Source organism: Aethalodelphis obliquidens, unplaced genomic scaffold (genome assembly GCF_003676395.1).
Source record: "Aethalodelphis obliquidens isolate GAN/ISIS:26980383/991018 unplaced genomic scaffold, ASM367639v1 scaffold32, whole genome shotgun sequence".
Taxonomy (NCBI): Eukaryota; Metazoa; Chordata; class Mammalia; order Artiodactyla; family Delphinidae; genus Aethalodelphis; species Aethalodelphis obliquidens.
The window spans coordinates 11,211,236-11,238,126 of record NW_020837976.1 but is presented as its reverse complement, the minus strand read 5'-3'; the positions used below and the strand labels follow the sequence as shown (position 1 = coordinate 11,238,126).

At 37.6% G+C, this 26,891-nt stretch overlaps 1 pseudogene; it reads left to right on the top strand.

Moving 5' to 3' along the window:
* LOC113631249 (elongation factor 2-like) lies at nucleotides 1-26,039 on the top strand (annotated as a pseudogene).
* Nucleotides 26,040-26,891: the final 852 nt, after the last annotated feature.

Below are 26,891 nucleotides of genomic sequence, written 5' to 3'. Positions count from 1 at the left end.
ATGGGCGGCATAGAGACCCGAGTACCCTGGGCCGCTTCCGACTGGGTTAATATCCCATTTGGTCAGTCCCTTAGTTATCAGTCCCTTTCTGGAGGCTGAGGCGAAGCTGTCACTCAGAGAGTATGAGAAAAATCCCCAGGGCCTAGGGAAGGGACGGAAGGTCTCCCTCCACCGGCCGCCCAGTTGTATTTCACGTCACGTTGTCTAAAACTGCATCCCTAGGGTCTTATTCTTTTAAAATAATTATTTCTACCTTTTATTTTGCTTATAAGACCTCCTTGTGGGGGCCGAGTATTATTATTTTGAATTGTTATTTATATGTCTTCTTTTGATATTTCATCTTACAAGTGTCGGCCCGAATATTGCACGTCTTCTTAGGGAAGAGGCTGGGGATTTTGTATTTCCTTATTGGCTCTGCAAGACCCCAAATGAGATGGTCCACAACACCTCCCTTCTGCAGATAAGGAAAATGAGGCTCAGGCTGTTACATGACTTAACGAAGGTCAAGAATTTGCAAGCTTCAGACCGGGAAGACTAAGGGTCTCCTGACTCCCAATTCAAAGCATTTTCTATTGTTTCTTTCTTGACGTTCATTGGTTGTTCAATAAATGTGAGTTGACTTGGCAGCTTCGCAGGCCTACTTACTACTGCGTGATCCGTCTGGGCATCCTGACCCAAATGTAGCATTCTTGAGATATTCCCCCCCACCCCAATAATTTTTCTTGGTCCTACCATGGCAATAGCAAATTTACCAAAGTTAGGAGCTCAGAGACAAATGGATGGCTAATTGCCAGACATATCAAACAATCTGAAGGATTTTCAGCTGTTTATGTTGAACTATTACCTAGACATTTGCATGTGAGACTAGTGCATTTTTATCTCGAATATATAATACTTCTCATTTTACTGTTGTATTCTGAAGCCTTATTAACAATATCTGGCTAGTTTTCAGAATTATTAAAAATATGAGTTTGAAGTTAATCTGCCCCTTCTCCCTCGGTGAAGTCCCATCATGGTAGTAACTGCCATAGCTCTTATCCACGACCCTGCCTTCTCTCCTCTGCTTTTGTCCAAGATTCAGCATAATCTCAGACTTAACTAACCTGTAACTACATCCTCAGAGTTTGTTCTTCCTTCTCTATTCCCTAGAGAAGTGAATGATAATATGCATACACTCTTTTTCCTTTTTCTTTTTAAATACGGACTTCATTCTCACACTGGCTTATTCCACCAGGCTAGAACCATGACTTCCAAGAGCTCTGCAAATCTCACAAATTGGAAATTTGTGAGCTCTGGACTAACAAATTCTCAGTCTTGTACCTAACAAGAAAAATCTAGAAATGCCCTAGCACAACTCTCCCCTACCCCAACTGGTTCAACATGCCTATCCCTAGAGCAGTCATGTTGGGGATGGGGCCACTAGGATTGATAGCAATCTATCAAACCATGTGGATGGCGTGGGAAAACAGTATCTCAAAAGAAAGGAGCCCCCTTTCTGGGAAAAAAAGCAAACAATATTTGTCTACCCAGACTTACCTACGCATATGAGAATGTTGCTAAAATGCAACATTAGAGAATTGCTAAAATGCTAGACACCAGAGTCCAGACAAAACAGAAAAGGTGGGAGGTATGATCAGAAAGGAAAAGCAGAGAGATTAAGCACCTGAAATACTCAAAGTAGTTGAATGTGTGTTGTGCTAATGATGTAGGGAGAAAATTGGATTGATCATAAACATTTGTATTATGTACCTGGTGGAAAAGTAGTACGTCCACAAGTAGAGATGGTTGCATGGATGAGCCTTAATGATCATGATGTCTGTTTTCTGCACAATAATAACACTAATGAAATATATATGGCATTTTAAAATTGGCATTGAACTGAGGTTAACCTCAGTTATAATGTTGTGGAAAAAAGACCACCCAAATGAAAAGAAACAGAGATAGCTTTTTATTTAGAGCTTGCTATAGCAAGGGAGTCAGACACCATCATTGCTTAGGGCAGAGACTCAAAGGCAGACAGGGAGTGGGAAAGTTTTACAGTGGAAAAAATAAAGGTTTCAGGTATGCTCTGACTGGAGGCTGTTGACATGGGGAAACTGGAGGCAGGCTAACTAGAAGTGGGGCATCCTATGGGATTGGTTTTAGGGGCTTATTTGGCTTTCTCTGGTGGTCCCAAGTTAGAAGTGTAGGCAAAAAATAGGGGAGCTGGATGTCACTGACAAAGCCCTGACTGTTCTGGGATGATTTACTACAGAGGCTGTGGTTTGGCTTCCTGTGCTGTTTGGTGCAGAGACTGTGGGTTGGAATTCTATTTTTATATGTGATCTGGTCATTATCCATTTGTATATTCAGTCCCTCCACGCTCATAAAAATTTAGTCAGGTAAATTTAATTTTACTCTCTTATTAGGAAAAACTGAGATATGGAGAGATTTGGAAAGGTTAAGTATTATATTCATGAATATATAATTTGTTAATGAACCCTCATTCACTGAATTTAAATCATTACAATTTATTAAGCACTTATTATACACTGGTCAATGGACTAAACAGTTTGCATATATATGTTATATTAATCCTCACAATAACACTATGAAGCATTATTGTTTTCACCATTTTCCAGTGGAGGAGACTGATGCTCAGATACATTAAGTACCCTTCCCTTCTCAAGGTCATATCTAGGAGCCCATCTGGAATTTAATCCCACATCTAACTGATTTAAAATCTATGTTCCTTGGCACTTTATTAAACTGTCTGATAATCTCCTGCTTTCATCACTATATCACTCTATTTCACCTTAGTTTGTATCTATGTACATTACCATCTGGACTCTTTTCCTAGGTACTTATAGGATCTTTGTGTGAACAGAGATAATTAAATGTCTTTTCTGTGTGAACTGAAGGGATTCAATCCACTGTTAAGATGCTGGAAAAACTTTGGCTTTAATCACAAACCAAAGAAATGGATGAGATGCCTGGGCATGTAAAATTACATAGTGAAGGTGGAGGGGTGAAGAAATGGTTGAAAATACAGTGAAAGAATACAACCAAGAGGGTATGAGTACCTAAAAAGGATTGCTTCTCTTAATAAACTAATCAAATAGTTTGCATGGAAAATCAATTATTCAAATATCCCTGTACTGATTGTTAGTAAGATGGTTCATGGTTAACTGGACAATTATTTTTCTTTCTTTTAAACTTATTTTGTGGAATTGAGACTATATTTCTATTTTTTTCCTTTAGGAAAAAACTAGCCTCAGGAATTGTAATTGTTGAGCCCCAAAATTACACTTGTGACAAATTCCTTGAGAGACTTAAAAACTGAGGATTTTTGCTAGTGAAATTATGTTAGCCAGTGTTAATTATGTGTTAATCACCCTTAGTATCCCACTGCTTTATGGAGCTCAGTTTACTCAGTTTATGCTCTCAGAACAACTTTTTTACAGGCAAGGATATAGCACAGACACAACAGAAGAAGACATTCATGGGGAAAGGTCCAGAGATCTCAGGCATAGATTTCTTTATTCTCCCATCTCTGGGTCACACAGCTACTCTTGGTCTGTATAGGTCTGCAACCACTACATGTGCACATCTCAAGCACCCAGGAAACCCAATCTGTTCATGATGGAGATCTCATAATGAACTCCTCATAATAGGCATATTCTAGGTATGTTGCCAGCCTTTAATTTGTAAGTCCCCTCCTGCAGGCTCTACTGAAATTAAGTACAATTATAAATCCAATTATTATTACTAAACAGTGCTGGCAGGCTGATACATCCTGTTCTGCAACAATTCACAGGCCCATGGTTTCAAAACATCTTTTATCTTTAGTTAATGCATCCCATAGCATTGGCCAAGGGTCAGTAGCTCTGTAGGTAAGCTTCAATTAATCCACACCAGCTAAGATGAACCCATTATATGCATGGCCTATGGACACAGCAACTTTTAAACTAAATGCTCAAGACTTTTTCCATAATAGAGGTAGCAAATGAGTAAACATCCCCTCTTGCATCTACATATCATTTCATGTATAGCTCTTTCCATCTCAAATCTGTTCAATTTCTGGAAAAAATGGTCTAATTACACCTTTCCTTCTTCCCCACTCATTCACTCCTGGGTTTCTTGCTACTGAAATTCTGCTAGTGTCATTTAAGGTATATGTTCATGTTAAGTTCACTTATGACCTATTGGCATGGACATTTTTTTCTAGCTTTTATCTCATATAACTTCTTAAAGCTCTTTAGGTTGTTGGCTCCTTCTTGAAACTCCTTTCTCTTGGATTCTATGATCCCATTCATTTCTGTTTTTCCTGCGATTTTTCTAGAAGTTCTTAGTGTTAATTTTCTTGGCTTTCATTGTCAACATTCCTTTTTGTTGTTGTGTGATCTCGTCCACTACCAGCTCCACAATGTTAATATCAAAAAAAAAAAAAAAAAACCTCTAGTTCCAGTCTCAAACTTTCTCATAGATTTTGGACAAACATACATTATAACCATTAAAAACCACCCACATATAAAATTAAAAGGCATCTCTCCTCTAAACCCTACTGGTTCTTCCTCACATAGACTCAATTTAATATAATGGTGATAACATTCTTTCATTCCCTCATGATAGAAACTTGGGAGTTATTCTAGACTCCACCTTCTCTGTTACTTACCACATCCAATTTCTCACCAAATCGTGCTATTTATGCCTCTTAGATATCTTTTGGTTCTTTCTTCTCCTCCCCATTTCTACTTCCTCTGCCTTAATTTAAAAAATATTAACCTTGATTACTTCAGTAATGAATCTTTAGTAATCTTCTCCATCATTTTTGCCTTTCTTCCTATTAACCCTCCATGGCATGGCACTGGACTGTGGCTATCAGATCACTACTATCTTCCTATGAAAGATTCTAAATGGTTAAAAAGTAGTCTTGCTTATTTTTGTATCTTCAGTGCCTAATATATAAGGTATATTCAATAAATGAATACAGAGTTTAGAAAATATGTATAGAAAATGATGATCTGCTACTGACATGCTCTAGAACAATGTTGTTCAAAAGCCTTTTCAATGATAGAACTGTTCGATAATGCAGATGCCACTAGCTACCTGTGGCTACTGAGTGCTTGAAGGTGGCTAGTATAGTTAAGGAACGGAATTTTTAATTTTAAAGTTTTATATGGCTAGTGTCTATAGTATAGGACAGCACAGCTCTAGGAAATTGCTCTTTAAAAATTTTGTATTTAATTAACTCTTAAGTGGAATAAATTAAAAGCAGTTTTCTCTTTTGCTCCATTAATCACCACTTAAAACTAAAATTCTGGAGATGTTCTCTCACACACTGTTCATTCAAGAAATATTTTTGAACACTTAAGATATGCCATACACGTGGCTTCAAAGAGAAATAAAACACATAATTTCTTCATTCAAAGGTGCAGCAGGAAAACACCAACTGGTAATGGAATTTGATTTTGGAACTGTTGATATTTGTGGGTATTTTGAAGGGTTGATTTAGATAACAGTGGGGAAGAAGATTTTAAATTATTTTTTCTCTTCCTCCTCCCACATCTAGATTTTGAAGTAGCAAATGGGAGTGGACTTGTCAAAATTATACTTGTGATCCCATTTTGGATCCCACTGTCTACTCTTCCTGAAGGTGGTGATAAATTTTGCTGGTTTCTTTGACCTATGTAGTTTTCATTATGTCTCCTCTCTTTTCTACCCTCTATTTTATATCTGCTTGATATCTCAACTGCTTTTAGATTTATTAATTTCTTTGCATTCTACAATCTGATGTCAAAGATGACCCAATATCATCCCTCTGGCTGTAGGCAATTCCATTAAACTGTGTCATTCATTACAACTGGCTGTTTGTGGTATGATAGCAAATTTTCAATCACTATGATAGCATTTATAGCCAAGATAATTTAGATTAGTTAGCAAATATTATGCCATGAGATCATGTACAAAATGATATCACTAGGGCCCAGATATGTAGTATATAATGTATTTCTTATTTATTTATTTAACATCTTTATTGGAGTATAATTGCTTTACAATGGTGTGTTAGTTTCTGCTTTATAACAAAGTGAATCAGCTATCCATATACATATATCCCCATATCTCCTCCCTCTATGTCTCCCTCCCACCCTCCCTATCTCCACGCTCTAGGTGGTCACAAAGCACTGAGCTGATCTCCCTGTGCTATGCGGCTGCTTCCCACTAGCTATCTGTTTTACATTTGGTAGTGTATATATGTCCATGCCACTCTCTCACTTCGTCCCAGCTTACCCTTCCCCCTCCCCGTATCCTCAAGTCCATTCTCTACGTCTGCGTCTTTATTCCAGTCCTGCCCCTAGGTTCTTCAGAACCATTATAATGTATTTCTTTACCCACTAATTTGAACACTTATTGCAGAAAAATGCAATAAGAAGCTCTTGGCATAATTTCTTTGTAATAAATTCCGGATGCTGCTTGTTACTTTTGATTTTCCTATTCTCCAGATGGCTACATATTTGCACTCTATTTTTCTGTTATTTCTCTGAGCACAGATTTCTTACTGGGTGCTATAATTTATTTACTTTTATTTATATCTTTGGTTTGTCTTGCAGCAAACAGAAACTGTTCCTCTTAACTGCTAATTTAAGAATAGGAAATTAGTGGAGAGCTTAATTTTCCAGTGTGACTTAATATTTTTCAAGAGCTATACCACTGGATGAATTTTGATTTCTATACTGAACGTTAACAATTTAAATCATTTAGTAGTGAAAATTATATAATTCCTAGAAAATATACTAAGTATTGCTTGTATTGAGATCTTTCCTAAATCACAGTAATTTAAAAAATCCAAACATTTATATTTTAAAATCTTTCAAAAATAGATTAATGAAAGCATTACTTACTTTCTTGCCCCCCCCAGTGGCATAATGACAACCTCATAGTGACATCCACTTTGATTTTCTTTTTTAAAAGTATAGGAAGTATACCTTTCCATACAAAGAAATCACTCTTGTTGAATTATTGCCCAATCACTGAGTGGGAATCTGTTAAGGTGCATTACTGTTTAGAATGAAACATGTAATAGGAAACCTCAGCATATTATTAAATTTTTTCAACTAATGGCTTAAAGCTATAGTTAAGAGGGAAATAAATCTTCATTGTCAAACTTCACCCTATTCTTCTTTATTTTCTTATTAGTTTTAGTCTCATATTTCCCTTCCCTTTAGATGACTTACTGGGCTCTGGTAAAGAAGGTAAGAAGAGGAACACTGAGTGAATAATGGGTGATGGGGTGTGAGTAGAGGCAGTACATTACCTGTTTTCAATTTAGTGGTTGAGGACCTCCAGGGGGATAAAATGACCTTTTGCCAAGGTCATATTCAAGGGAGAGTTAGTCTTTCCATTTTTATTAAATTTTAATTTGGTAGCTCATATGAACAAGAATTCTTTCTTATTTAGCAACATATGGTTTGTATTAATTCAGTAGCTTGCATTTGGGGGAAGATCATTTAGGGAATCTGGATGAATACAAATCAGCTATATGCTCTGGAGGCTCCATGCCAAGGCACGGATATCCTTTAGCAAAAGCAGAAAAATCAGCACTAGGTAACAATTCTCAGTAGAATTTTATAAGTATCCCTTGTGGGAAAACTCAGGAGTCCTCTCAGATTATCCAATCTTTAAACCCTTTGAAGAGTTTACATTAGAAGAATAAACAGCTTTTACTCAGTGTCTTTAAAATCTCTAAACTAATGTTAACAAACACTGAGTAGTTTCTTCATTATTCAAATATAACCTCAGAAAAGTTGATAATATTAGAGTCTTTCTTATAAAGGCAATAAATAAACCTCTGGAAAGGTCATAGTTTATGTATCTTAATACCATATTAATCAATGTAACTGAGTTGTCAACACTTAGTTCCTTAATAGATAATAGATTTGAAATTCTTTGTTGTCGAGGGGCCTAGAGTGTATAAAATTAGCAGGAAGAGCCCTTATTGGCTTGTACACCTAGGAGTACTGTATCGGTGTGTGTGTGTGCACGCGCGTGCACACGTGTTTGGGGAGAGGACATGAGGGGTTAATACTAATATCTGGGCTGGAGAAATATATTACTGCCATCCTGAAGTGAAACTTATGGTTCCCTTAGAAAAACTCTGCTAAAAGGTGGTTAGATTCTACCGGCAGAATGCTTTTATTGATGTAGAAAGCATAGCTCTTAGTCTACAAACTGAGCTGTGTAAAGAATACCACACTTAAAATTTTCCTCTAAATCAACTGGATTCCAGCTTGGTGGCCCCATCCCACCAGTTTAGCAGGAAATTTACTATTATTCAGTCTTGGTATCGTCTCTGTCCTGCTCCCCAAATGGAATCAAACCATTCGTGCCAAGTATCTGGGGTCTTTGGATGCACCAGAGCATCTAGAAATGTAACTATCCCACCCAGCAACCTCCTTCCATGTGTCCTCTGGTCCACTGGGAGTCCCAGGCTTTTCATGGGCCTGGTTGATTACACAGGTCTTCTGGCTAGATGCCCCCTAGGAGTGTGGAAGCTGAGTGCAACTGGAAGTCCTCATGCCTCTGATGCAGTCTCTCTGACTGCCCCCAACAGTCATCCCCCCAACCCCCAGGTCTGGTCATCTCCTTGGTTGCTGCCACAGCCTTCTTGGACTCACAGACTTCCTCTATCACCAAGTCTTGGGGAATACTTCTATCTACCATATTGATCTTACCTTCCTCTCCAGGACACCCCAAGAGCTAAAGATCAAAGTCACTACAGGCTGCCTCTGCTCTTCTCCAGGCTAAAAACCTTACAACAAAGAACTACGAAGTCTTGTTATGAGATTAAAATGGAAGAAGGGGGTGAGGGAGCATATGGGGAGAACACATACAAGTTAATATTTCAATAGATTTATCTGATAGAATAATATTTTTAACAAGCATAGTGTTATTTGGGGGAAAGGTGGATGTGATTTGGTCACTTGGGAACCTAATCATCCTTTACTGTAAGAGCAGTTCCTAAGAGGGGTATTTATATCACTGGTGACAACAAGATTAATTTGTGACCATCCCTGACCATACTTATAGCTAAGTGATTATTTTAATATCTAGTAGAAAATATATATTAAAATGTGAATTGGTGTAAGTTACTTAAATTACAGCATAGGGAGTACATGAACCTAATAACAAAAAAACTGATGGTGGTATACAAATGATCAGATGTGAAATAATACAGTATAACCTTGTTTCTATGAAAAATTATGTTCCTAAATTCAAAATCACAATTAAATTATGTTCATAATTGAGAATGTCTGTAATTCAGATATTCCAAGAAAAATGTGAAAATGCTTTACTACACAGGAAGTATTCTTAGCTTTCAACACACAGAACTTTATAAAATACAAGTGGTCTGTTTTGCATATTCTACTATGACATTGTTAAAGGAGTAATCACTTATAGTTCACTTATGTCAACTTGATTCTTCTAGTTTTGAAGACAGTGTATCATCATTTCAGCCATTTCCATTATTATTGCTCTTTTTCATTTTTAAACAATTATGGTTTTAAACTACTGATCAATATTTTAAATCAGCTAATTGTTTTAATAATGCAACGCTCTATTAGAACAGCTTAGACTATGCTATGTAAAAATTCACAAACCACAGTGATTTAATGAAACAAAGGCCTCTTTTTTAATGATGTCACAGTGATGTAGACAAGGGAGTTTTCCTGAGTGGGTGTTTTTTAAGAGATGGCCCAGGGACCCAGTTTCTATCACTGTAGCTCTAAGATGCAGAACACATGGCTTCCAAGGTTGCTGTGGAAAGGAAAAGAGGGCTGGAGGAGCAAATGGAATGTTTATAAGGTCAAGGATTACTCTAATTTAGTTTTCCTATGTGCCCAAGAAGAGAAAATTATGCAATGAACACATAGTGTTGACTCTACCACAATCCCCAAATATAATTCAGAATAGTTAAGATATAAAAGAATATTTAGTCAAAAGTGCTTCATTGTGCACTTAATATTTATTGCTGACAAAAAATGTTATTTAAGAATGAATAAAACCCCACACTAGGCTTATTGTGGTTAGGTTTAGAAGCTATCAGAAGCCTGCTTTTTTTTTTTTTTTTTGCGGTATGCGGGCCTCTCACTGTTGTGGCCTCTCCCGTTGCAGAGCACAGGCTCCGGACGCGCAGGCTCAGCGGCCATGGCTCACGGGCCCAGCCGCTCCGTGGCACGTGGGACCTTCCCGGATCGGGGCACAAACCCGTGTCCCCTGCATCGGCAGGCGGACTCTCAACCACTGCGCCACCAGGGAAGCCCCAGAGGCCTGCTTTTTATTCAAGCAAGGCTGTTCTAGCATATTTCAATTTTGGAAAAACAAAGGCTAATCTTTTTGGGAGATAATTCTTTGTAGGTGCAGATATATCCGAAGTGATCAAAATAAATTCGATTTATGAACCAATACTTTTTCTTATAGTAGCTGTGCCTTATCATATCTCATAATTATCTATACATGTTCCAAAAGTGTTGAAAAATGAAAAGGTTACATTTTAGGTGGGAGAGAAATAATTTTATAAGCAGGTGCTTATCTTTTTACATGGAATGACTGGAAAACCTAGCACATTAGAACCTAACTCTCACAGTGAAGCAATCTCAAGTTCAAGTTTACTTTTGTTAACAAACAGATTCTCTGGTTCCAGGGATTGCAAATGTTCTATATCCTCTAGTAGTTTGAATGATTAATGAAGATAAGTGATGTACAACGTGGGTACCTGAAAAAAAAGAATATCTAGGTGAAAGTGATTTTTCTTTTCATTTTCTAACTCATTAAGTATGGTTCCCTGAATTAAAAGACGTCTGTTTAAAAAAATGTATGATTTCCTTTCTCAAAGAGAAATTATATTATTTATATTATATACTATTTTCTCTACCCTACAGGATTTAGGTATTCCATTCAGAATGTAAATATGTCATCGCCTTAGGTGACATCCCTTTGCAATTTGCATGTCTATTACTTTTTCCTATGTGATAACATGATTCTTCTATTACTTTACTGTATAATAACTCTGCAAAAAATGTTTTTTTTATTAATGACTGATGGCTAAACACTTTTCCTATATTAATTTGCTCTCTCTCCCTCCAGTGTGTATGAGCATGAGCCTGTGTGTGTATAGGGATTGCCAGTTCCAGGTCCTTTGTTAATGTTTTCTGTTTGTATGTTTCATTTTTTAAACCAATTTTTCTAACTATTTATATATTAAGCCAGAAACTACTTTGTTACCCACATTTTAATAATCTCTTCCTGATTTGAGTGATATTTTTTATAGCAAGGTGGCTTTAAATTTTTGTTTAGCCGTATCTTCTCTAGAACATTATGTGTTTTGCTGCTATGCTCAGAGGCCTTTCTCATCTTATTTTTACATCAACAGTTTCCTCTGGCTGTTGTTTTTCTTTTACATTTAAGCTTTAAATCTATTTAATTTTGAGACTAATTCTGTAGTCTCAGAGACTTTGTAATCACTTCCCCTGATTCCAAAGTTCAACCAGGTTTACATTTTACAAATGGAACATATTGCACAGTTTATTCTTATTTTAAAGTCAATAGCATATTAGAGGGTCCTGAGAACTCTTTTCTTACTTCTGTTTCACCCTAGGAACACTGGCCCTCTTTAGCAGGAGTACAGCATGGTGGTCGACTCCAGGGCTAAACCTGGTGCTGCACTGCCAGCTACATGACACTGGCGAGTGCTTTCTCCTTTGCAAAATAGGGCCAGTAATGGTACCTAGCTCACAGGTTGTTGTGAAGAGTAAATGCATATGTGGTATGTTTTAAGTATAAGCTATCATTTTTGTTTTCCTTGGGTCAAGATCCCTCTATTTCATGAGTCAGTGATATCTCCAAATAAACGGAAACTTTGGGAGGGCAGTGGTTATTCTCATACTGTTCTTGCATTCCACAAAATGTCTATCAGAAATAGGTAGAAGTGATCTATAAATAGTTATGAAAATTCTAAAAAAGTAAAATCAAAAGGCACATTTCTTCAGGAGCAAAAGCTATCTCACAGTAAAATGGAATAGTATTTTCTAATCAATAAAGAATTTCTTCCATAAGAATTTTAGAAGTCAAATTTATAAGAATTTGTTATTTTACATTGGAGACAAGGTAGTTAATGAATGTGAACGGCAAGTACTTTATATTTTGTCAGCAAGTGTTTCTCAGTACACTCACTGTAAAATCATTTGATGTGACTCAGAGGTGAAATAATAATTTAATACATGATATTGACCTATGAAATAATTTAACGTCATAAAAACTGACTTGATTTGCTTGCCGTTCTTTATGTCTCAAGTAATTGCCAAAAGGTGAAAGCTCATTTCTCAGACAAATTCAGATACAGTACGAGATATCTTTATGAATATATGTGTAGAAACTGGCTTTTTCAGTACTAATTTGATTTGTAGAAAAAGATGACATTTAATCTTTCTGAAGATGTGCTCAGCTTTAGTAAAACCATGAGATGTAATATTTAATGCATCTTAATCTGTTGAATGTAATACAGACATAAAGTCAATAGAACTCCATCAAAGAAAGAGAGAAGAGATTAGGAATCAGAGGAATAGAGTTTAAAGATTTATAAAAGAAACTATTATAGGTATGGATAGAAAAAAATGTAGAAAAATGCCTTGTCTTTTTGCAATTTTCATTACTATTTTGCAATAGCCTCAACACTGTCACAAAACAATCTATTGTATAAAAAAAATAAAAGGATTAGAAAAACTACGCTGTTTGTGAAAGCAACACTCAAGGCAGGATTTATATAAGAGTACAGGGAGAAGGAGTAGGTAAATTTGTTTTGTGATGAGAAGTAAAAGGAGACATTATATATATTACACTATATTACATAGAGACTTAAGGAAAGGAAGACTAAAAAGAATGTGTAAGGGATGAGAGCATGGAAGTAAGGCTCGTTTTTATGACTGGTGTGGCTGGAATATAAAACATGTGGTAAAGAGGCAAGGAATATTTTTATTTTCATGGACATGTAACTTCTAGGCCTTGTGTTAAAATTCCTTGGTATTACTAAAAATATACAAGATATAATCAAATTGATGAATACCTTGAGGGTACAGAATATGTACCCTAGAATATTCTTTTGTACCCTAAACAAGTAGCACTGTGACACAAACAAGATACGAACTGAAAATTGTGAAACGAATCAATGAATGGATGAAATGAAATAAACTAAGAATTATCAAATATTAAAGTGAAGTGGATCTTAGAAGGTAATTCTGTCCAGTCTCTAGACATTTTCTAAGTTCTTCCTATACAATACTTAAATGATTTTGTAGCTTCTCCTTAATCACTTTTAGTGATATAATGCTTTCTACCTCACAACATAGCTTTGCTCACTGTTGGAAAAACTGGAATTATTAGAAACATCCCTGCGTGACTGACAAAATATTCTTCCTCTTGGTGTAGAACCACCAGCTATGAGTTTGCCTGCCATTTTTGGAATAGGGCCTCTAGGAGGGTCTGCTTGGTCTTCCCTATCTTCTCCCCAAATACATCACCCCCCAAATTATAGTGAGGGCAGCTATGCAAATAGACAGCAATTTTACCCTGGCCATAACTGTGGCCAGGAATAGAAAGCAGGTTCAAACTAGTCCAATAATAATATCCTGACTTCCTAGCAATAAGGAAGGCCAATATTTGATTGGGTCAGATACAGGCACTTGGTCCAAGTGAGGCCAATTAAAATCCTCCCGAGATAACTGGAATCAAATCTGAGAAAAAGTCAACATTTCTTTGGTGGCTGAATCTCTACAATATAAAACTCAGGAGGTGTCAGCAGCCAAGATTTCTGAAACACAGAAAACGTCAAGTTGTAGAAGGAAAACTAGAACAAGTACGAAAAGAATATCTGAGGCTGAGGCACAGAGAATGCTGATGGCATCTGAGTCCCTGTATTCCTGCTTCTCTTACAGATGGATTGCTGATATTTCCATTAATTAACCAGTGTCTTTTCCATAAACACTCCTTTTAATGTTGTAGTTTTTCCTCGTTTTTTTTTTTGTGTGTGTGTGTTTTTATGTTTTCATTTCTGCTTATGCTGAATTTCTCTCATCTGCAACTAAAGAAGAACCAATATAATTGGCAATCTGGCTCACAGGCCCAGCCGCTCCGCGGCATGTGGGATCCTCCCGGACCAGGGCACGAACCCATGTCCCCTGCATCGGCAGGCGGACTCTCAACCACTGCGCCACCAGGGAAGCCCCTGGTTTAGTGATTTTAGATCGTTAGTCTCAGTAGTGATTGGTCATCCTTCTGGTCAGTCAAGTTCCAAATCTCTGATTACTGGCCTTGGCCAGGATCCTGACTCTGATTCCCATTTGCTGCCTTGCTTGATGGTTTGCATTTATACTCTGTGCTCTTTACTGGCTATATTTAAACTGGTTTAGGGATTTAGAAGCTATAAAGATAGAATATTTGACATAATTTTTGTTTGAACCATAATGTTAAATGAGCTTAAAAATCTCAGCTTACGATAGGGTAAAAAGTTGGAGAAAAAAATAATTACTTTTGAATATTATAACAGTTTATGAAGTACTTCTCATTGTCAGATCTTTTTTAAAAAATCTTCTTTGTGAAAAGAATGTGGATTTTAACATTTAGATTAGAATAAAATAAACCAGCTGAATTATAGATAAAGCCAGTGAGAGTAAACAAAGAAATATAGTGTTCATAATTACTGGAAGAATATCAGTATATTTGCACTGTTTACTGCAAAGAATGTGTGAATGAATCATGGCTACTGAAATGATTTAAGGTAAAGTTGCTTAATATTTTTATGAGAATATGAAAGAACAGGAAAGTAGCACATTAATTCATAGTCTTATCAAAGCCATTAAAATAACACGGATACAAACAAACAGCATCTTACAAAGATAAAATCTATAAATACATACAACTTATTAGGTTTTAGAAGAGCAGATGCTACTTTCTGTCACTGACTTTAAGGCTTTAAATTTTGTAGGTGTTGGCTATGAGTCTCTAAGTTGTCTAAATGCGGACTTTTGATATTGTTTGTGGATTTGGGCAATGGGTGGCTGATTTACATGCCTAATTCCATTAAAAATATTTTTCTTCAAATAAAAACACTGGATAAACTAGGAGAAGATCTTTGTAACGCATATTAATAACAAAGGACTATATCTAGAACTGTTGATTAAAAAAAAAAAAAAGCACAACCCAGCATGTATTTCCCCATGTTTATACTCTAGAGATACTCTAGTATAATTCACAAGGAAAAGTATAAAGGAATCTTATAGAAGACTTAGTTACAATAGGGCAAATATTTGAAAAAAACAGAAATGGTCATCAACAGGAAACTGAACAGAATTCTGTACAGCAGTGAAAAAGAATGAGATACAGCTATATGTAACAACAGATAAATCTCAGAAACGTACTAAACAAAAAAGTTGTAGAATGATTTGTAGGGTATAATATCATTCATATAAAGATGTAAAACTCTAAACCAGTATTGTAGAGTATATTGTTTTGAAATACATATGTAATAAAAATAAACTGAAACCATGGGGATTATATATTTGATGGTTGTAATTTCTGGTGAGGGAAGAAGGGAACTGTGACCACTGAGGAATACACTGGAATCTGAATGTTACTGTTAACCACTTACTTCTTAGGCTGCATTGTAAGATGCAAAGTTTTTTTTTAATATTGCTATGCAATATTTCACAATAAGAATATTTAAAACAAACAATTACAAATAAAATCATGAGAGGAAATGGCTAATATGAGAAGGTTTTCTGTCTAGAAAGATAGGTAGCTCAGAAATTTTGTGTTTTAAACAAAATTTGAGGAATATAGTGATTTGCCAAGATGCCAGCCTACGAGTGGTGAAACAAAAGGAATTCTACATGTCATATGCTATTCAGGTTTGGAAACAAGCAAAAATTCTAAATGAAAACTGAAACAAAGCCAATGCCAAAAAGCATGACTAGAAGGAGGGGAAGGTGACAGTCCCAAACCAAATCTGTAGGATTATAAGCTGATTGCTGATTTTTTTTCATTCACGCATCCTTTCATTTTCAACAAGACCTTTTGGAACCCCTCCAATGTGCCAGGCATTGTGATAGATCTGTGCTGTCCAACATAGTATCCACTAGCCATATATGGTGATTTAAATTGAAATTAATTAAAATGAAATACAATTAAAAATCTATTCAGCAGTTACATTAGCCACATTTCAAGTGAATAGTGATTCTAAGTGATCATGTGGCTTAGTATAATGCTTACCATTTTGGACAGCACAGATTTGGAACACTTTTGTCATTGTAAAAAGTTCTATTTAATGGTACTATTATAGATGCTAGGACGACAGCAATGAAAAACCCAGACTCTGCATTTTAATGGAAAAAAGAGGAAATAAAGGAAACGATTATAAACTTGTAATATATGTTAATAATGAGTCATTAGAAGAAAATATAGTAGAGTAAGTGGATAGAGAGTGAAGGGGATGATCTGATGCAGGGATTTTCATAAGGAATCATAGCAATGGAAGGAAAGGCATTTCCATTTATTGGGAGGGAACTGAAAAGAAAAAAATGTGTGGCTTCATAAATGCCAACAGAAACAACTGTTTTAAGAAAAGAGCACAAGAATTTTACAATTGTAATCAGAAGCAATAAATCAGGAAGGAGAATGTTATGAGCTCCCTGGCACAAGTAGAGGGATAAGACAAACCAGTAGACGGATACCCTGCATTGTCAGAACAGGAGGAGGCCATGAAGGGCACAGATTTGTTTGGTGATATTAAATTAGAATATAAGTCTGATTCCTTCTAATTCCTCTCTGAAGCAGGGGGTGATATTTTTCAAAAGAAACAAATTGGAAATAGACAGTTTAAGAAGATGTAAGATTTGAAACAACTGATGTCTAAACTTTTTTATCCTAAAATTAACTCTCCCTTACCTACCCTTCTTATGACTCTATTCCTCCTCATGCCCCAATTTCTAGAACCAAATTATTCATTGTTTTCCAACTGAGTGGAACCATTCGAGCTTTAATAACCTAGCCCAATTCAAAAATCATATCTGTAATTCTTTCATCCCCTCTTCCAGTAGCCTATCTAATAATGTAGCTCATGTCCCGTCTTCTCAGGAATCTGTGTTTTTTGGTAGTAGTGCACTGATAAATATTTAATAACCACATCTCAAGACAAAAACAAAAACGGAAATAAGACCTGATTTGTGGCATTTGCTGATTTTCATGGTATAAATCTACTCACCATGGTTGATTTCAAACTACCACGTGGTCTCAACTGACTTGCAAAATTAATGAAAATTTAACAATCAGCTTTCTGGCAAGACCTGTGAAGGGCAAGTTAACAAGCTAGTCGGCCGTGGTGAAAACAGCCTGAGGGTTTCTGGCAGCAGGGATCAGGCCCAGGCTGATAGGATGCTTTGGATGAATGTCAGCTGGAATGCTCTAGACCTTTTTGTTGTTATTTTCTGCTCTTGCATTAGGGCTGGTTCTAGAGTTAATTATTTACAATTACTCTTTCTGGGCCATTCTTAGCTCATTCCTGCTTTAGGACTTTTGCATCTCAGCTCTTCCTGGATGACTCCTCCCTAAGATCTTTTGGCACATTCTCTCAGTTCATTATACTCAGCCGTCATTTCTCAAAGAGGACTTCTCCCTGATACCCTCTTTAAAATGGACTCCCTCCCACCTCCACGCTGTCTCCTCCAATCACTGCTCTGCTTTGTCCCACGTGTTATGGTATGTTTATATTCATAATCATTGTCCAAAAATTTTTCTAAGTTCCATTGTGACATGTTCTTCTATATAGTTTATTTCTTAATTTCCACAAGCATGAGGATTTTCTAGGTATCATTTTTTTCTTTTCTTTTATAGCTTTATATATTGTAAGCTTTTTATTTCAAGATAATTATAGATTCACAGGAAGTTGCAAAGAAATATACAAGGAGGTTTTCTGTCTGCTTCACCCACCATCCCTCAATGTTAGCATCATAAGTTACTATAGTACAATATCAAACCACAAACCATAGAGCTTATTCAGATTTCACCAGTAATACATGCACTTATTTGTGTGTGTATATATAGCTCTATGAAATTTTATTACACGTATAGCTCTGTGTAAGCACCACCCTGATCAAGATACTTAACTGTACATCATCATAACACTCCCTGATGTCACCCCTTTCCCACCTCTAGCCCTAGACAACCAATGATTTGGTCTCCATCTCTATAATTACGTTATTTCATGAATAAAATGGAATATGCAATACAAATCTTTTTGAGATTGGCTTTTTTTCACTCAGCCTAATTAATATGGGGTTCATCCAAGTTGTTGAGTGTATAGAGACTCTGTTCCCTTTTACTGTGGGACAGTATTCCACACTACAGATGTATACAATTTGTTTCACTATGTACCACAGAAGGTCATCTGGGTAGTGTGCAGGTTTTGGGTAGTATGAACAAAGCTCCTAAGAATATTCTTGCATAAGTTTCTGAGTGAAAATAAGTTTTCCTTTTTCTGGGATATATGTTTAAGAATGCAACTGCAGGGTCATATTGACAAGTCATTTTTAGTTTTAAAAGGAACTGCTAAACTATTTTCCATAGTAGCTATATCATCTCACACTCTAACCAGCAGTGTATTAGTGACCCAGTTTCTCCACATCCTTGCCAGCATTTGGTGTTGCAACTATTTGTTTGTTTGTTTCAGCCGTTCTGATAGGTGTATAGATATCTCACTGAGGTTTTAATTTCTACTTCTTATTGCTGAGAATAGGTTGTGGGTTCTAGCTCCCCACTGGATCTTCACTGACACCTCCTTCACCGGGAGAGGTAGGAGTGCCTAGTCATTGCTTCAGACATGGATGCCACTGACACCACAGAGAGGGTGTGGCCTCTTTACTGCTGGACTGCAGTACAAGTTGCGACTCACTATTAAGCTTGCTCTGAGGCCACCCCAGTGGGGAAGACAAGAGGTACTCACTAGTGCTGTTGGGAGGTGTGGAAGTCCAGTCTCCCCACACAGTATCCACTGACGCTGAGATGGGGGAACACTGCCTCCAACCAGTGGGGATGGAAGTCCTGGATTCCTACAGGACATCAGAGTCTTCTGACATTACCCCAGCAGGAAATCGGGGGTGCCTCGTTTCCACCTAGCAAGAGTGGAAATCATCTAGGCTCCTCACTCTGCCTTTGTGGGGTCAGTTTTTTCTGTGGTGTTTGGCTGGAGTGGAGAGGTTATTATCCAAATTTATTCTCTCTTGCTAAGCTGCCCCTTTCCTGATCCCTTGGCTAGAGAGAGCAGGCTTTTGTCAGAGCGTTATTTGGTCTGCATGCATTGGCATATCTGGATTTCTGGTTTCTTTAGCTTCAAGTATGGGATGTATCAGACAAAAAGAAAATCTTGGAAACTCACCACCTCATTGTTCCTCTGATCTCAAGGTGCCTAGCCAGTCTGCCTTCTTCTCTCCACCTTTCAAAGTCTTATGATTGTTTTATATATAATGTCCAGGGTTTTTTGTTGTATGTAGGGGAAGGAATAGGGATAACTACATTCACTCCATCTTCCTGAAAGTGGAGGTTGAGCACACTGAATTTTATGCTTGCTTCTGTATTTTCTGTATTGTTATATTCAAGATAGTTTTTTTCCTGAACTTTTTCACTAATTCTTTCTTCAGTCTTGTCATACCTGCTTTTAAATTGAACCAGTGAGTTTAGAATTGCAGTTACATAGCAGTTTGCAGTTCACGGATTTCTAACTAGCTTCTTTTCAAATCTGCAATATCAATTTACATAATTTTTAGTTCTGAAATTTAAAATGTTGATGTTATATTTATAAACATGTTAAGCATAGTTGTTAGGTGGTTTATATCTGGTAATTTCACACTCTGGAGTAACTTTGGATCAGTTTCTGCTATCTTTCCTTTTCTGTTGACTTGTGTTATCTAGTCCTTTTGTGTGCTGGGTTCCCTTTGAGTTGTGCTGGGTAAGAATCACCTTAATTCACTTTCGTCACGTGAGATTTTGAGGCTATTATTGCAATCAAATTACATTGGGAATTCTCTCTACCTCTGTATATATTTGACTTGGTCCATAATAAAACATATTTTAAAAAAAGGAACTGAGGGAATGTAAAGAAGAGATGACAGCAAGGTTTATCATATGAAACAATGTAGGTGCTAGAATTCCCAAAGGGCTTTGAGCCCACAGCTTCAATGATGAATACTAAATTATCTAGTACTCAGGCCCAGTGTCTGTTTAAGCTAGCAGCAGAGCAGGGGATCAAAGATGCCTCTTTAATGAGAATTTTTATATTTCGTTTTCCTAAATAGGTTCATAGAAGTCATCACAGGAAAAAGAGTATATTGTTGGTTTCCTTACATTTTAACATAATTTAGTATTGATTTTTACATATATAACTTGCATACTATTAGAAACCTATCCTGACGTTACCAGTTCTTGAGTTGACAATTTTTAGTGTAATTAAAACTAATTTTGATTCATGATAGTTAAATGTTTTTCTTTTTAATTAGGTTTCAAAGGACTGTAAATAATCATGCCTGAAAATAAGATAATTTCCTATTCTTCCACTGGAGGAGAGCAAACAAAGAAAGGTAAGTTTATCCTTAAGTGATTTTCTTTGAAACTAGGTCAAAGATAAATGTGACTCAGGTCACTCACAGAAGACAGTTATAAGGACAGTAGTGTTCTCCAGGACCAGGGGTCACAAAACCAAAATTTACTGGGATCAAGAAGGTGAGGTAAGCAAAAGGAGTAAATCAGATTAAAGAAAACCTACTGTATTGGATTATAATCAATTTCTTATATAATTACTACTGAACTACAGTATAAGCAGTACCATAGGTAGGTAGTACAATGGTCTGCTGGAGTCAGCTCTTACTAGCTCATGTGAGCCAATTGTATACATCTCTTCTCAATTCCACTCCATTGACTGGTTGAAATTGGTGGTATGGTGACAGGTGGTTATTAAAATTTTACCAGCACACCACTGAAGAGAAACATACAAAATGAAAAATGAAAAAAATACTTGTATAATTCTATTTTAAAAATTGTATTAGATTTTACCACATTACTTTGCAACTTGGGCCCCTTTTGCATCTTTTATTCTGCATCATGTTAGCAATATCATGTCTTTGCCTAATACAGAACAGAGGTCAGTAAATTATAGCCCATGGGCCAAATCTGGTCAGCAGCCCTTTTTGTACAGCCCAAAAGCTAAGAATAGTTTTTACACTTGTAAAGGGTTGTAAAAAGAAACAAAAGAAACAAAACAAAGACGAATATGCAACAGAGACAGCATGTGACTCACTAAACCAAAAATTTTTACTACCTGGACCTTTATAAAAAAATGTCTACCAATCCTTGGTATAGAATTTTGTCTCAAATACTTAACTGGGAACAATAGTCTTCATATGAGTTATCCATTGCTGCCCTAAGGCCATGTAACAACCAACCACAAAAAATGCAGGTACATAGAGCATCATAAACATTCATTTTAGCTCACTTGTACTGGGTGGTTCTCAAGTGGGCCCAGGAAGGCTCACTCACACAACTGCAGTAAGCCACAGGCCAGCTAAGCATCATTACAGATCTTGCTCATTTGAGCTGGGCCTTCACAGGCCTAGGGTGTTGGCTGGGAAAACCACACTGACTCAGCCCTGCACCATGTTGTCTCTCATACTCTTACAGCAGCCTGACCTCGTGGTGTACGAGGGGGAACAGAAGGTCACAAGGCCAAGGCTCAGACTGGCACCCTATCATTTCTGCTATATTTTATCAGCCAAAGCAAGTCATAGGCCCAGCCTAGAGTCAAAAGGCAAGGGATTAGACTCCACCTCTTAGTGGTAGATGCTGCAAAGTCACATTGCAGAAGAAGGTGAACACTGGAAGGAGAAAATTAGTGGGGCTATTACTGCAATCAAAGCACTACAGTCTCATTTGGGCTATAAAAGAAAGCAGTCATTTAGTATTCCAAACATAGCTGAGGATATCACACAATGGATTTCATGTAGGATTACGAATCTTGTGTAGGATTTTTAGTGGCTTAGCACCACAGTTACTTTCAGAATATTTCAGTAAGTTTGTTTTTTAGCTCTTTATTCATTCTATTAATATTATTTGACAAAATTGATGTTATTTCATTTTCACAGATTTTGTGTAGTGATGTTTAAGCAAAAACTTTTCATGTCTGGAAAATGACTTCAACCTCAGATTAGCAAAATGGACTAGGTTTCTCACATAAAACAATTTTCCCAAAGATACAATTTGGAAAGAGATAGGATAATCAAATTATACTTGTGCCTATCTCATGTTTAAATATTTGAAAAGAACTATTGAAAATTTTTGGATTAATTATAATGTTAATTAAAAACTAATAGTTTGTTCCAAGACTTCAGAGAGCTGAGCTGGTGATTTCCCTCTGAATAACCTGACAAAGACTCTTTATTTTGTACTGGAACATAAAATGACCAGTCCATGCTGGATTGCAAGCAAAAGCTCTTGTGTGTGGTACATTAGGAGAAAGTTAATCATGTTAAACACGACAGGACACCTACTTTCCGTCTATGCAATGGAGAAATATACAGTCGGATAAAACCACACATCACATTATACAGTGGAATCTAAGGGTTCTTTGATATAGGTTATTCCTGCAAATGCATACAAAATGGAAATACATCTGGCTGGCTAAACTGTGTGGAAAATAATATGGTTAATAAATTGTCTTTTGAAATGTACTTAGTAAGTTCAGGATATTTGTATTTAAATGACATTAGGACCAATATTTGGAACACAGGTATAAACAGTGATTATCAGTTAAAATTAATTTATATCTCTTTGGCATCATACCATCATTAAGCTCCCTATCCCCTTTGTAAGACAACAACAAATACTATAAAGAACATTCAGCTTATCAAGCAAAGCATTGAGATGTCCATGTTCAAACTACAGAAACTTAGCAGTCTTAGCAAATTTTTAACTTTTAAGCCCAAAGCAATCTTTGCTGGATGATGTATTGAACCTAATTACGTACCAACCTTTGAAAAGGTTTGTCATTAGCATCGCAAGAAGACAACCTCAGATCTTATTTATTAACTTCTACCAGATGATATTCAACATAATAATACTCTTCTTCACGTCAAAAATAAATCCTTTCCTTATATTGTGTAAATCACCCTGCAACTACTGTGGTTATATCAAAATTCTTATTATACTATAAATAAGCTTAGCAAACTGGATGATTATTCTGTGCTCTCAGTTGAAATAAAAAATAAAACAAATTATTAAACTTTCCAATTGTTCTGTAGAGTCACAGCCATATCTTAAACATGCTGACCAACAGTATTTTCACATGACTCCTGTTTACAAACAGTTAGCTCTGGGATACTAATTTCTATTACAATTAAAAGTACATTTTTACAAACTTACCGCCTGTAATATTTGGATACTCAGGCAACATATTCACTAAAGTGCATTTCATGGCAGCATCACTTATTTACTTGTATTAAGATACTGATAATGCCTTAATTTTTCTATGTATTGTTTTTCATAATGCATCCTTTCCATATAAAAGGCAGAGACTGTATAATATTGTTTTTTTAGAGAATAGCACCTTTCTATGTTGAAATAGGAAATATTTCATACATGTAAAAATATCTGTAACATATATGTAAAGGACAACAAACACTGATAAATTCGAGTATCTGTGCACTCATAATGCACATTAAGAAACAGTACACTGTGTTCTCTCATCTCTTCCAAATCACATTTAGTTTTATATATTATATGTAAATATGCTAATATACCTTTATTATAGTTTTACATATTTAATCTCATAATTTTAACTGTCATTAATTCACTAATATTAGACAATCTGAAAATGAATTAATATTTTTACTTTCTTCTATTGTTTAGTCTAGATCCTTTAGTACTCTGTTAAATGTAGGCAATAAAAATGTGCTCACTTATCTCCCTGTTCCTGATTTTTAAGATGAGACTTTTAATGTTTCACCACTAAATATGATTTTTTTAGTATTTTTATAGTTTACTATAAACGGTGAACATGTATTGAATTTTATTTATTTCATTTGGTTAAACTTTACATGTATTGATACAATATTGTTAATAATGTTTTATTTTTATATCCTCTGTATGCAATATTTCTGCTTTACATTCATAAGTTGTATTTGTTTCTTCTGTTTCTTCTCTTTTGTCTTGGTCAATTTTGCCAGATGTATTCATTGGTGCTATATTTTTCAAAGTGGTAATTTCTCACCTTTTAAATAATCTCTAGGGTTGTTTTCTTGTTGTTGGTTTGCTTTCTGTTAATTTCAGATATTATTGCCCCCTTATCTTCCTTCTACTTTCTTTGGGTTTGTTTTCCCATATATTCTTAATTTGCATGCTCAAATCACTAATTTTCAGCCTTTTTTCTTTTCTAATATAAATTTCTTAAAGTTACAAATTTCCCTTCACATATCATAGAGATAATAAAAAGGACTGATGTCAAATCAGACTCACATGAAAATTGACTCATCATGCAGAGATTCACTCAGCATGTGTAGCTTTATTCAGTGCTGGTATCAATAATACTGTATTTAACTTTAAAAACTTGAATTATAATTCATACACTACCATAAAAATTCACCTCTTTCAATTGGGTATTTTCAGTATAATCACAAGGTTGTGCAACCATCACCATTATCTAATTCCAGTACACTTTCATAACCCCAAAAAGCAGCCCTATACCATTAGCTGCCACCCCCCATCCCAGCCCCTGGCAACCACAAAGCTACTTGCCTTTCGGTAACATCGTGGGCCTGGTGGGTGTCGACCAGTTCCTGGTGAAGACAGGCACCATAACGACCTTTGAGCATGCCCACTACACGCACGTGATGAAGTTCAGTGAAAGCCTGGTCTTCAGGCTCGCTGTGGAAGCCAAGAACCTGGCCAACCTGCCCAAACTGGTCAGGTGGAGGGGCTGAAGCCGCAGGCCAAGTCGGATCCCAGGGAGCAGTGCATCATCAAGGAGTCGGGGAGCACATCACTGCAGGTGCCGTTGAGCTGCACCTGGTGATCTGCCTGAAGGACCACACTTGCATCCCCTATCAAGAAATCCAACCATGTCATCTGGTACCGTGAGACCGTCTCCGAAAAGTCAAATGTGCTTTGCCTGTCCAAGACCTGCAACAAGTGCAAACCGTTGCACATGGAAGCGCGGCCCTTCCCCAATGACCTGGCGGTGGACAGCAGGAGCGCGGTGTCCACCCACCAGGAGGTCAAGTATTGGCCTGGCCAACTACCTGGAAGAGAAGTACGAGTGGGATGTGGCCTAGGCCCGCAAGATCTCGTGCGCCGGCACCAGCCCCGATATCCCCACGGACATCACCAGGGGTGTGCAGTCCCTCAACGAGAGCAAGTACAGCGTCGTGGCCGGCCTCCAGTGGGGACGCTGTGCCAAGAGAACACGCGGGGCGTGCGCTTCGAGGTCTTAGATGCGACGCCGCCCGGGATGCCCCTCAGATCGCCCCCACCGTCCGCCCGGCGCCGCCTCTACGCCGCAGGCTGACAGCCAGCGCGGGTTCCTGGAGCCCAGTACCTTGCGGAGAGCCGGGGTCAGGAAGAAGTGCTTGGTGGCGTCCTGTACAGAAGCGGGGCCGCGTCTTCGAGGAGTCCCGGGTGGCCCGCACCCCCATGTCGTGAAGGCCTACCTGCCCGTCAGCGAGCCCTTTGGCATCACCGCCAACCTGCAGTCCCACACGCGCGGGCGGCCAGGTCTTCCCCCGTGTGTGTGTGTGTGTGTGTGTGTGTGTGTGTGTGAGACCACTTTCAGTCCTGCCCAGAGGCCCCTTCGCCAACACCAGCGCCCCAGCCAGGTCGTGGCGGAGACGCGCAAGAGCAGAGGCCTGAAGCAAGGCAGTCCAGCTGCACAACTTCCTGAACAACTCACGGAGCAGCATCTGCTCCGTCGTGAGTGACTGCAGCATCGAGCCGCGAATTCTCCTCAAGATACCGCGAGAACGTCCGGACGCAGTGATGCTCCGCCTACGGGATTTTAGGTTCCACTCGGTGCCTCCTCTCAACGCTAACGCCTGATAACCCTTTCTGCTGACATTTATATCAGGACTTCCGAGGTAACAAAATTGCCCTCACAGCAGGGATTTATTTGGCAAGTGGAGGGTGTGGGGAGGGGGGATGGGAGACCGTTTTGGACTTTTCATAGAAATGAATTGATAAAATATTTGGCATTGTGTGTCTGCCTTCTTTTAAACTGGAATTCTGTCGAGATTCTTTTTTTGTGGTGGAGTAATATTCCATTGGATGTATATTCCACATATTGTGGTTTTTTTTTTTTTTTTTGCCGTACGCGGGCCTCTCACCGCTGCGTTTTCTCCCGTCGCGGAGCACAGGCTCCGGACGCGCAGGCCCACCGGCCATGGCCTACGGGCCCAGCCGCTCCGCGGCAGGCGGGATCCTCCCGGACCGGGGCAGGAACCCGCGTCCTTTGCATCGGCAGGCGGACTCTCAACCACTGCGCCACCAGGGAAGCCCCCCACATATTGTTTTATAAATTCATCAGTAGATGGGTGTCTGGGTTGTTTCCACTTTTGGACTATTATGAATAATGTTGTTATGAATATTCAAGTACAAGTTCTTATGTGGACGTCTATTTTCATTTCTGTTGAGTCTACACTTTGGACTGGAATTGCTAGGTCATTTGGTAACTTGATATTTAACTTTCTAATTGCCAATTTTTTTCCAAAGCAGCTGCAGTGTTTTATGTTCCAAATGGCAATGTATGAGGATTCTAGTTTTTCTACCCCCTTGTC